Genomic DNA, 12,187 nt, shown 5'->3' with positions numbered 1-12,187 from the left:
TGATTTGTCAGCCCACAAGAGTTTTCCACTTGACCTCCATCCATCTTAAATGAGTTTACGACAGGAGAAAGCTTTTGTACCTTATATGTGCATTTTTCTTTGCATGCAGAAGTTTTACCTTTTTTGAGGATGCAGCAGTCTTGCTGAGCACATACAGTGTTCTCGGATGTTTTTGGAAGTTTTTTTTTTCAGCTTTGTGGCTTCAAATGATTGTTTATATTTACTTTTTTTTTAAAATGATACTATGTACCATATATGATGAAATTGCCAAATTCTTTACAATCTTCTGTTTTGTTGCAGTTTGCACACTCACTCTTTCCCCACTTATTTCTTTTTTACTTCAGATCATGTTACCAATAAACTTAATGTATGTTTCACCTTTTCCAATCATTTGGATCATTGTTTCTTTATGGCATTTGTTCCTGGCATTAAACACAAAATAAATACATAATACAGAGAAAACGTATTTTAAAAACAACTTTTAATTGTTTGATATTTTCTTCATAGTTTTTCCTTTTTAGGTTTTTTATTCTAAGCACTGTATTTTATTTACACTTCACACAGCATCACCACAGTTTGAAACAGGCTCACAGATACTCTCGTACTATAATATGATACAGTGGCTAACAGACAGTATTTATCTACAACATCTGCGGCAGAATTTCCTGTCACACTAGTTTGATATGATAACAACCATTTTTTGAAGTCTCACCCGATTCCCTGCTGCCGCTGGTTATTGTCTCTCCAGCCACAAGCTCTTCTCCTCCGGGTTCCGGTATAAGCTGCCCGTGGAAATCATACATAACATCCTTTTTCATTTTAGTTTGTGTTCTTTGATTTAGATGCTTATCACAGGTGGGATTGTGGCTGTGCTGTGAAATACTGACATTTGACTCTACTAGCTTTTCACAAGAAGCTACCTGAATATTAAAACACAGTTGCGGCTCAGCGATGGTGATTGGCACTTCCATTTGGAATTTCCTATTCTGTCATAAGAGGAACGGAGACAGAGAGCATGACAAAGATCAATAACTGGTCCCTGTGCTTGTTTACTTGCACCAAGACCTTACTTTTATGATACTGACAAACACGATCCCCTATGATACACATTATTCACAGCAGGAATACAATCTCTTGAGTGTGAAAACAGTGCTTGGCCTATACTCAGCCTGCACTGTTAGACTGGTTATATCAACTGCCTTAATATGCCGGCAATGTGAAATGTATGTTTTTCTCAGGAAAGAGCAACCAAAGAAACTGAAAAGGTAGAGCAGTGAATTTCCCGTGATTTGTTACTTTTTCTGCTGATGATTTGTTTTCTTTTGTTTTCAGAGGAAATGGTTTTCAGTTTTTCAGTCAGGAATTACACGGTCAACTCTTACATGCTGAGATTTCTTAAAACTATTAAAACTGCATAATACTGAGAAAATACATGTATTTTTAAAAATCTACTGCAGAATTAATCATTTTAAAGCCACTTTATGCACTCCTGTCCAGATCTAATTCATCATTCTTCTTCTCCCATTGTGAAAGTTTCCTACCTCTAAAAGTAGTCCAAGGTAAAAGAAAATACTATTTTCAGGCGACATCACAAGCAGTTCTCAATGTGAAAACTTATGGCTCTGCTAAAGTTTTTTTAATTCTTAAATTTCTGCTTAATAATTTCTATTATTTATAATGCTTTAAAAAGTTTATATTATGTCAGCTTTTACTCACAAAGTAATGAACAGAGTTAGATTCAGGTGTTAAAGTTATTGAGTTATTGAGTAATAAAATCTGATAGGTAGATTAGTGCATATTACTACTGAATGAGTTCATTTTTCATGTGCTGCAGCCCGGTGTTGCTTCCAGTGACTGTATGGAATGACTTTTTTAGTAATAAGAAGATAATTTACATCCCACTGCGCATTTACACCTTCACCACCACATCCTTTTTCCTTTTTATCTCTTCATTGCGTTCATCCAGATATAAAGTTAAGGTTGCTGCATGTAGCCAGCTACAGAAGGGACCAAGAATTAACGAATAAAATCCACCTTTTCAAAATGAAATATCACCAGATTCAAACTGATTCCGTGCATTTTGTTATAATGTTAATGTGCCACACTAAGAGATGGAGAAAAACAAAAGGAAAGGGAGAGGACGATACAAGATACCTTTGAAAGGTGACATTGATAACCTGGACTTTAAAATCTTACATGTAATCTCCTTATTCATTTTGGAGCTTGTAATCAGATATTTAGTCTGCACATGATGTTTTGCCGAATCGTGATTTTGTGAAACATCTTGTAAAAAAAACCTGAAGTATACTCATTCTAGCTAAACTGGCCAGTTTACGATCATCTTCTGTTATTAAGGCTACATCAGGAGAAAAAAACATGAATTTTTATTTAAGGCAACAATGCTGACTTGATACATGTACTGAATTGTATCTTTTATAGCAGCTTTATCTCTAGCAATGGAAAATTAGCCATGCAGCTGCTGTAACATCTGCTTCTATCTTGTTGAAATCAACTGGCAAAATGGCACAGGACAGCCTTACACAAAGAAAAATAAAGAGTAATTCTTTTCCCCAACCTGCCAAATTCCATTTTAACTCCTGGTATATTTTATGAAGATGACAACAAGAGACTTCACTCCTTCATCTACACAAAACCATTGTCTCTATTCCTGTACATATGACTCAAGCTCTATTGAACTTGTGTCACAAGTTCATTGTGAGATGTGTGTGACTGATAGCTGGTGTGGTTCATTTGATGCCCACAGCTACTTTAGTTACCAGCGTCAGCAGCTCCTGGTTCTGGCACCTGTAGGAGCTGCCCGAATTTTCAATAAATGAAAAAGCAAATTGCTTTTCTGCTCTAAGCTAACTTCCAAACAAATTATCACTCTCCTACATTTCTCTCACCAATGTGACTAATGTTAGAAACTTTAGTGCTGTGAAGTAAACACATCATTAGATATGTGAGCTATCATTATCTAACAAAGGCAATTTCCAAACTCTAGAGTCTGGTCCATAATTGTAAGGTCTGATTCCTATTTCTTATAACTGTTTCAATTGTCAGTGTAAATCTATTTTGTAATGTATTTTTTTTATTTAATCGGGCTTCATTTCCCTACACATTAAATCACATGAGTCAGTCTGAGTCTTAAGTAAATTGTTGGCCCATCTTTGGTTCTACATGGGAAGTCATCTGCATTCACCCTGGCAGCTACAACTGAGGAATAATTACATTTGCTTATGAATTACTCACTTCTATTCTCGATTTAAATATTTGCCTCCTAGACGTAATGTACTAAGAGTTCCCACTGTACCTTACAAATAATTCAGGAAGTGCAAAATAGTACTAGGTAATAGGTCATTTATCAGTCGCTCTTTGTGATTACACTAATAGCCATTGTTCGGAGCTATTTCAATGTGGTTCACCTGTTGCTGTCTCGTGTCTTTAGCTTTTTACAATGTTTACAATACAATGAGCGAAGCCGAGACACTGCAGAATAAATTTGACTGGGCAACTGCTTAAATTCCTTTAATCACCCTAGCATCATCTCTAATATTTATGTGTTATAAAATGTAACCTAAATTAGTCATTTGTCATCACCATTAAATGGTGATGACAAATCAAACCCTTATTTTGTCCCAAAGCCTTTATGAACCGAAGAACCAAAAATGTGACAGTTTGTTTATGAAGTCACTATCATAGTGCAAAGCTGACATTTCCCCAGCAAAACTGAGTTCTAACCAATTTCTTTCTTTCATCATTCCAATAAGATCCGCTCTGCACAAACAAGAGGCACAGGCTTGCTTTCCAACTGCTCATTTTCCATCGTTATAATTAAGATAAGATAAGATAAGATAACCTTTATTAGTCCCACACGTGGGAAATTTGTTTTGTCACAGCAGGAAGTGGACAGTGCAAAAGTTATGACGCAAAAATTAGAATACAATGAGAATAAATACAGTACACAACTGTACAGAATAGAATAAAATAATATACTATATACAGTAGAATAAAATAGAATAAAAATATACAATAAGATAAAAATAGAATACGAATGCTATATACAACTGAGTAAAAATACAACGATGCCAGAAAAGATTATTGCACTTAGTGTTATTGCACATGTGTGGATGTGTGTGTTTGTTCAGTTAAAGTCTTTGTTGTGGAGTCTGACAGCAGTGGGGAGGAAAGACCTGCGAAATCTCTCCGTCCCACACCGTGGGTGCCGCAGTCTCCCACTGAAGGAGCTGCTCAGTGCTGTCACAGTCTGCTGCATGGGGTGGGAGACGTTGTCCAACAGGGATGACAGCTTAGCCGCCATTCTCCTGTCACTCACCACCTCCACTGGGTCCAGAGGGCATCCTAGAACAGAGCTGGCCCTTCGGATCACCCTGTTCAGTCTCTTCCTGTCCCCAGCAGAGATGCTGCCGCCCCAGCAGACCACACCATAAAAGATAGCAGAAGCCACCACAGAGTCATAGAAGGTCTTCAGGAGATTGAAGGAGCCCTTATTAAAATGTTGAATGTACAGGAAGAATTTATTGGCAGCAAACTCACAATAAATGGGAAGATGTCCACCCATGCAAAAAGGGAGTAATGAAGCCAATAGAGTCTGCGCGTCCAGCTCGTCTCTCGGCTCCTTTCACACTTGCTGCTATGAGGCTGGACAGGGCCCTAATGGCAGCTAAGGGACTGAGCTCAAACACACAAAGAAGCCAACCCTGCGTTGTAACAGGGAGCAGGCTTATTACTGTGGGCATTAGTCTTTCACAGCACAAATCCACGGGTGAATGGGGGTGAAATATTCTGTATGTCTGCCTCAGATGTGTTTTCACCTGGGGAACAATTCAGCCTTTTTAGCCTGTGGGCCAAAGCCAGCAGGTGGGTGACACATCCGCTGACATACCTGCTGGGTAATGGTGGGAGGCTTAATCACAAGCTGAAAAACAGTGATATTGTGAATCACATCCGTTGTTACAACTATATCAGAAGAGGCCCTGGTGTACATTGTGCCTCCTGCCTGAAGACAGTGACGAGTCACTCTGATCTCAGCTATAAGTTAGAACTGATTATTATGCAAATATGCGGTCACATACCGGGGGTTATCCCTTAACTTTCTTACTGTATAGACCGACATCACCATTCTTTACTGTCTGCCGAAGAACTTGCAGACTTTCCAAGATAAAATGTGACCACAGCAAAAGTCTGCATCCCATTTCTGTCATGCTGCAAAGTACAAAAGCAAAATATACATTTAAGAATCATACTCAGTTGCGTTGGGTTGTGTCTGCAAGCCCAAACTTTATTTATGCACCAATCTGTAGACCTTTCCAGAACCCCCAAACTATTCTACACGATAATTTGAAACCTACATTTGTGTCACTGACGCTGTGTTTACGGTGGTACTGGAAGAAGCAATATCTGTTGTTAGTGAATGCTTTAAGATATTTACTGTTACTGCAAGTCAGCTTTGGAGCCAATTTGTTCCTGACTGTCATGATTACTGGAAAAAAAAAAAACAAATCAGTAGAAAAATTTACAAAGAAAACTTTGTGTGTGGGTATCTGTGTGTGTGGCAACATTATGACTACTTTGACTATGTGTGGGCAAAATGTTTGTGCTGTTTGCTTGAACAGCTTCACTTTTCTGTGTTCAAATTTAGTTGAGTAGAAAGATTAGCTTCAGTCACGCTTTCACTGCAGATCTGCAATCAATGTTCAGTCCTTAATGCTTTCCTGTGCACCAGTGCCCACTGTGGAACCAGTTGCACACATTTCCACCAAATGCTAATGCCAAAAGCATTAGCACCAGACCATGCATACTTCCCCAACTTTTACTACTTAATGTAATATTACACAGTCGGGTCGGGAGCCAGTCAAACACCCCTCCTGTTTCTTTTCTTAATGAAAATTACTTGACTCTGCTGGACAATGTCTGTAATGAGGTCAAGGTGAGATTTGACCGAGAACTCAGGACAAAGGAAAAGAACACTTGATAGATGTGTTAAAGCTGTATGTCCCAAACACTGCAAAAACTGCATCTTAGATACTTTGCCCCTTTTTGGATTTATCCCAGAAGGAAAAGTGGGCTAAACCCCCAGTTGCCCTGTACCCCTTGGTGCAAGTGAACCCCTTTCTATATATTATATCATATATATATAGAAAGCACTTAAACGTACTGAATCTTTTTTAAATGTACTATAAAAGTGGGTAAAGTTAATTTGTGACCCTAAATTGCCCTCAGGGGTGAATGTGACTGTGAATGGTTGTCTGTCTCTCTTTGTTAGCCCTGCATCAGACTGACGACCTGTCCTGGTTGTATCCCAGCTCTCTCCCTATGGTATCTGGGATAGGTGCCCCATGAAAAGGATAAGGGGAAGAAAATGCATTGTCACAGTCAGGAAGATACTTAAATAAAAATCTCTTCTCTTGGTTAACCCACATTTTAAAATTAGAATTATAATTAAAATACAAAAATAAACATTTCTCTTAAATAATAAGAATATTGTCACATACCTTTAAAAAAAAAATCTCAGTCCATAATAATAGTATTTTCAAAATACCACAAACTCAAAAGGTTGGGCACAGTAGTTTGAGGTTATTGTCTTACACCTTTGTCCCAGAATTATGACTTTGTCACACCTGGCCTTGAACTTAAATCCCTTCCCCTGTGGGCAGATAAACAGATTACAGTAAGTGGGGTCTTAATAAAAGATAACCCTGCTGACTTGTGAGGAACTTCAAGAACTTGAAGAAAAGATTAACCTACCTGACTCAAATTTTGACCAAGACCAGGCAAAGACTTTTGCTCTGTCCTCAAACAACCCTGCAGAGTCTCTGTATTTCACCCTGAGAGAAAGGCATGAACAAAATAAACAAGATCACACTTGTCACACTTCAATGTTTCAGATCATCAAACAAATTTAAATAATAGTCAACAATATCCTGCATAAATACAAAATGCAGTTTTAAATGAGGATTTGTTAATGGAAAAAAAAACTCTCCAAATCCATTTGGCTCTATGTGGAAATTGAAACCCTTCAACTCTTAAATCCTGAATTAATTGTGATGAACTACATTTTATGGAAAGCTGAGTTCAGTTTCACTAGCCACTGCCAGACCTGCTGGATCGAGAAAGCGCTTTAATACAACCTGTCTGACAAAGTGAAGCACATCATGCTACAATCTTAAGAAAGTCATCAACATCCATCAGTCTGGAAAGGGTTGCAAGCTTTGTGACTCCATCAAACCACGGTGAGCACCATTATCCCTAAACAGAGAAAACTTGGAACAGTGGTGAACCTTACCAAAATTAGGAAATGAATGACTAAAAAATCCAACATGAAGGTTTTTTGAGTGGCCTAGTCAAAGTCTGGACTTAAATTTAATTAACATGTTTGCCATGACCTGCTTGAAAACCCTCCAGTGTGGCTGAATTAAAACAATGCTGTAAAGAAGAGTGGCCTAAAGTTCCTACACAGAGATGGGAATTGATTACAGTGATTACAGTTCCTCCTTCCAAGGATGGCACAAAAAAAAGGGGTTATCAGGTTTAGGAGGTAATGACTTTTTCACACAGAGCCAGGTAGATTTATTGGAAATGAAATCATCAATTAAAAACTGCATTTTCTTTAAAAAAAAATAAAAATAAATAAGCAAAGAAACTTTAAAATCAAGAATTTTCCCAGCACTGTGAATGTTTCTGATCATTTTGCTGACGTTCTTTCTTAGAAGCGTTTGCTCATCTTTCCCATCACAGCTATCCAGAAACGTATCTCCATTAAAGCCCCAACCAGGAAAGCAGTAAAGAGGCTTCTACAAAAAATCATTTGTCTGATGTCATCACACCGATGCCTCAAAATGAGCGTTAAAATGCTATACAGCTGCAGGAACATATTTAGCAATCATTCAGCCCTGGTTAGAAGGAGTAAGTTAAACTCTGCGCTAATCCATCTCTGAAAATCAAACCTCATAGGCAGTTACAGGAAAAAGTGCGATGGAGGATTTTGCCAAAGAGAAGCTGTACGAGTTATAAACATAAGTGTTCCTGTACTTTTTTCTCCTATGCAGACGGTGACTGATTAATCAGCATGTTTAATGACTACGTGACAAAAAAACTGCTTGTGGTTTTAGTCAGACTGTATTCGTATTGAAGACAACACAACCACCTTTTGTGAGTGATCAGTGTTGGAATCAAGCAATCAAGGTAGTCTTCTGTAAGGCTGAGTATTAGGATACTCTGCCTTCTTTAGGTATCTATGTTGTTTGGATTTTATTATATATTTGATCTTTTTTTTCTTTTTTTTTACCACACCTGCTTTCTCTCATGCATTATTCAGGAGGAACTGTGATTAATGCCACACCAGAAAAAAGGAAACTGTTCAGTTTCACTAACAGTGTCGCTTTGTCATACTGTATGTGGAAAACTAGCTGGCTGGCAACACAATCTTCCATTTATAGATAAATTATAGGTATCCGTGTTATGGCTCACAAAGTGACTTTGAGCTGCATAAAAAAAATGCATTTCATAGATTGAAGTTGCTGCTTTTCTTGGAATGTGTCAGCAGTTTTAATGGCATCATTCATAGTGAATTATATTTGATTCACGAATCCATTTTCTAATTCATTTTTACTGTCTAGGACAGAACAATCAATATCCATGAAGATGAATTCTTTCTCCCAAAGACATAAACATAAACATGCACAACAGTGAAATGTGGGCCTACACTCGTTATATCCAAAGTTCACTTTCTAATAAGTTCATATTCTTTAATATACTCAGATATCCTGCTTATTCTCTGTGTGATTCCACCTTTCTGCCCTGATCGCCTTTATTTCTGAATCTGTAGCTGCAAGACTGCAATACATTTCACATTTATTTCGTGTTCTTTCTTCATTTTGATCAATAAAAGATGCTTTTGTTTTTAACAAAAGGGGTAAAAACAGGAAAATCATTTCAGCAAGCTTTTGAAATTGAAAAGCAGCATCGACCTCACCTTTAATATGGGTCATTCCTACTATTCGGTGCCATTTCAGTGTGATCACTCTTCATCAAAAAATACAAAATTTTGAATTATTTTAACATTTCATCTAAAAGAGGGATTTTCAACCTATAAGAAAAATGTATTGGTCCAGCTAAGGATATTATATTATAATATTTTTTAAAATCAAAGTCTTTACCATGACGTGCCAAATGTCCACCCTGTTACAGGACATTCAATTTTCTATTAATAACTGTTTTGAATGCACAGTTATAGTAATATTTACATTTTCTAAAAGCTACAATGTCCCTTTTTAAAATCTGCAAGGAAATTTCAAGGAAGTATTTTAAACAAGCATTATATTGAAAGAAGACAGGTTCAGTTTTAAGACAGTGTAATTTCAAAAGATTGTTTTTAGATTCAAAGGGAATATTAAAAAAAAATTGGCTCCATTTTTAAGTAACTTAATTTTGCTGATTCATTCCCTCCCAATAACCAAAGAGACATGCATTATGTTTGTTGATTTGATTTAATTAACAAAAGAAACACACAGGTAACAGGGTGGACAGAGGAGAAACAGGGTGGACAGGAGGTAACAGGGTGGACATAACATCAGTGACAAAAAATACCACCTTAAAGAAACTTCAAAAATCTACATGTAGCAGACATTCATCGTTTCTCAGATTTTCTCTCAGTTGTCTGTAGGCTCTATACTGCCATCGGATATTAAAGACGTGCCGCCTAAATCTGAGTAGTCCGTCATGAAATTCCCCTGCAAGTGCATCCTCTGTTGTCATGACAGTTGTCTTCACTGTAATTGTTGACTTTTTACCAGATACCTCTCCATCATTTAATTTTTCATTCTCTTCTAGAGACCACTTGGTAAAGGCTATCTCTGTGTTGTTAGGAGGTCTCAAGAGTGTGTGTGTTGTACTGAAACAGTCTTTGCACTCACCATATGCACAGACTTTGGATTTAGCATCACACATTGTTGCATCTACCATCTCTTCAATGTGTTTTGTTGCTGACAGACCTTGGACATACAGGGCATTGGCCATGAACTGTAAGTTCTCATGTGTCCTGCACTGACAGGTTTCACGATCAGCTTCTGTGGGCACCACAACCCAAAATGGTCTTAAGGTGCAGAAACAAGAATATGAGACCTGATGCTCAGTTTCTGAAAGAAACTTATGGTGCAGATTCTTCAGTGAATCAGTTAGCAAACGTTTCTGTTTTTTTATTTTCTTTTGAGTTAGTTTGCTTTCGTCCTGTTGTCATCCGACTGACGTCATCTCTTAAGAAGAAGGCCTTTATTTTCTGCTTGCAATCAACTGGTAATCTATTGCTTTCCTTTCTTTCAAAGGTTATGAGCCCTCCATCTTGTCTTTGACCACGCTTTTTTGAAAAGCCTAGAGCTGTCTGTGCAGCCCTCTGTAGCCTGTATTTCTTTATAATTTTTCCTATTGTCGTTTTTGCAATAATTTGCCTCTCTCGTTCCTTTTTGGTGTTTTTGTATTTATTCCTGATTTCCTCAATGATTGATTCCTGCAGTAATAGTCTTTTCCTAATTGTGTTGCTAACTGTTTCATGACGCAGCAGTGCATCCACTTTAGAACGTGGGGATTTTTTTTCCCCACCCAAACGCTGGCACCTCTTCTTGTATTTTTCTTTTTTTCTCTTTTCCTTTTCCAACAAGGCCTTTAGCTCTTTAATTTCATTCTTGAGTCTCCTTCTTCCCTGTCTAATATTCCTTCGTCCAACAATGTATTGCCTACAACACAGGAAATATTGTCACAATTATTATATATATATGTTTAGATAAATGTTTAGATACAGTATAAGATAGACGTTGGATATTATATGTTTATAATGTATTAGGCAGGTAGACTCACACACACACACACACACACACACACACACACACACACACACACACACACACACACACACACACACACACACACACACACTCACTCTCTCTCTCTCTCTCTCTCTCTCTCTCTCTCTCTCTCTTTTTAGGGCAAAATCACGTTTTATCATTCAAATACAAAATCTACCTAATCAGCAAAGCATTGAACTGTCAACTCTTCTTCTAACCTTGAGGGTCCTGGTTGCGGGGCATTTTCTGGCTCTAGGGAATATTCTGGACTTAGGGGAGGAGTATTCATAGCCTCAAATTCTGTCCTGCCTTTGGCACTAGCCCTCTGCTTTCTTTTCCTTTCTCGCCACTGCTTTCTCTGTGCTCTCTTCTGTCGTTCACTGAGATCTGCCACTTTCTTTTTTTTCCCCTTCCTCTCTGTCCTTTCTCCACTTCTCTTTCTCTTTATTGAGATATATCTGTCTTCTCTCAGGGTCAGCATCACGACGTGCTCGGTAGCGCCGCTGCTTCTCCGCAGCAGACATTGGTGCCATTCCCTGAAAAATGTATACTATTCAAAATCTTCTAAAAGTATATATATACAGGTTAATAATAATTACCAATACACACTTGTATAAATAACCCTAAACACTAAACTTCTATCATCTTACGTCCCCCCTGTTACCATGTGTCCCCCCTGTTACAGTGCATAGCAATAACAGGGGTGACGGTATCAGGGGGGAGATTTTATGCTAAACTTAGCCATTACTACTAGTATGATGAACAACAAGCTAGTACATGGTGACCACTAAGAACCATTTTTAACATGTTTATTAGCCATATTATAAAAATTACAAAAAAAAAATTGTTTCCACTATTAATAAGCGTAACAGGTTGGACGTGTTATGCTTTGCCACATTACAAAATCTTGCTAAAACATTGAAAAAAGGGTTGATTAAAGAGTGGTACTTACTCGTCTTCTTCTTGAAAGTTTTCCCTCCAAAATATGTTACATCCGGGAGTGTCATGTGACTAAAAGAATAATCAGGTGATGTGTTCTATGGAATTCTTATCAGAGTAACAGGGGTGACAGTTGATTCAGGGACACAACATTTTTTAAAGATTTTAAGTATTAAACATGCATTAATAATAAAAAAGAACATTTGATGAGGAACATTAGAAATAAGCCAATCCAGAAATGATGAAAAATCTAGATTTCTTTTTTTTTTTTTAAGTTATATTTGTAACTGAAGTCGAGCAAGCATGACTGGGGACATAGTACTTTAGTGACTTGTGCTAAAATAAAAGTAATTTACTTTTAATGTATTTATCCTGTGTATATATCAATG

At 37.4% G+C, this 12,187-nt stretch overlaps 1 pseudogene; it reads right to left on the bottom strand.

Annotated features, from left to right (window-relative positions):
• Positions 1-9,624: 9,624 nt before the first annotated feature.
• On the bottom strand, positions 9,625-11,148 carry LOC146610599 (uncharacterized; annotated as a pseudogene).
• Positions 11,149-12,187: the final 1,039 nt, after the last annotated feature.

Source organism: Diplotaxodon limnothrissa, linkage group LG20 (assembly GCF_057381915.1).
Source record: "Diplotaxodon limnothrissa isolate DT_005_m linkage group LG20, D_limnothrissa_male_GT1.1, whole genome shotgun sequence".
In the NCBI taxonomy this organism is placed as follows: Eukaryota; Metazoa; Chordata; class Actinopteri; order Cichliformes; family Cichlidae; genus Diplotaxodon; species Diplotaxodon limnothrissa.
Note: the sequence above shows the minus strand (reverse complement) of the source record. Positions and strands in the feature narration are given on the sequence as shown.